Genomic DNA, 1,602 nt, shown 5'->3' on the forward strand with positions numbered 1-1,602 from the left:
GAGAGAGAGAGAGAGAGAGAGAGAGAGAGAGAGAGAGAGAGAGAGAGAGAGGGAGACAGACAGACAGACAGACAGACAGACAGACAGACAGACATTGCTGAAAGGGAAACAACCACAAGGAACACTTTGAAAACGATTTTTCTCAATGGTTATCTACCTTCAATTGCTTTGCAAAGTAGGACGTGACGACCTATTATTGGACGCTTATAATGACATTAGAATTATGTAAATCCAATTTGCTGGAACAACATACAGAACTTAGACCTGCGTTTGTTTTGTTTTTGTTTGTTTTTTGTTGTTGTTGTTTGTTTGTTGTTTTTTTGTTTTTCGGGGGGGGGGGGCTGTTTGTTTTTTGGGGAGGGGTTTCGTTATTTTCTCAATTCGAACGGATACACACAGTGGACTGGATAAAAATAAAAACATTACAGATATCATTTATGTAAGCAAAACAAAAGGGCAGAAAGAAGGAAAGAAGACGACCTAATAAAGACAGAGCTTGGTATGTAGATCAATTAATTAATTAAAAGCTTTCAAACACTGCATATTATGTTTCAGTATCTCACATTTATGCAAACAAATAAAAACAGAACAAATAAAGTCATAAAAACTCAAAATTTTATTTCTCTTTCACTGGTGAGAAAATGCTGTAGCAGATAATCCCACCAGAACAAAGGAAGAAGCCAAACATTCAACATAAAATGCAGGAAACCAAAGACAGTGAGTTACAAAACAACATGATGTGTGTATTCCCCGCCAGTGCCAACAAAGGGCAGTGACATAATTAAGAGTAACTGTGGCTCATCATCCCCTGAACCAAATGTGAGACATCATGGGGGAATCAGGCGCTTGTCAAAATAATGGAATCAAACAAACCAGCATTTTTCCTCCAGTTGGGCAATTTTTATCAAATTTTTGCTTTTAGGCTCAACATTTTTTATGTCCATAGAAAATACATTTACATGTGAATTTTAAACAATTGACGTTACCAATCTTTGGCGGTAAATCTCGCAAATTTTTCATTGAAACCAGGTTAACCCCCACATCCTTCAATCTAAAAAATCAGGACTGCTACTCAAAATAAACGAGTATTTTGTTTACTGAAAGTAAGGCAAACGATCAAGCTTTCAGAAAACACCAATAACTTCACATGTCCAAAACTTGACGAGCACCTGATTCCATCATGTCGTGACACAAATTTGTACTTATCACTAAGTTACACCCCTTTGCTGATGTTGTGTCAAGGTGTGGAATTGCTATTGGCAGCCAAAATAAATCTGCAGTGTAATTCACATTCTTAGAGTAAACTCATGGTACAAAGATATAACACATTATTTGTTGAAGTGGTGATAATTTATAATAATTAATATTGCACATTTCTGGCAAATGTTACACAAACAACATCTTGCACAGATGTCAGAATACTTTTTTTCAGTGGGCACAGTCGTAGATTTCCAAAACATTTTGATACGAGATAAAGAATGAAAACATTTGTGACCATTTTCAGTTTGCTTGAGCTAAGAAAAATGTATTTGCTCAAGGGTAAAGGTGAGAATACAAAACCATGGACAGACTAGCGGCACTTTTAAAGACCAAATTTTGGGA

This window comes from Aplysia californica, unplaced genomic scaffold (assembly GCF_000002075.1).
Source record: "Aplysia californica isolate F4 #8 unplaced genomic scaffold, AplCal3.0 scaffold00648, whole genome shotgun sequence".
NCBI lineage: Eukaryota > Metazoa > Mollusca > Gastropoda > Aplysiida > Aplysiidae > Aplysia > Aplysia californica.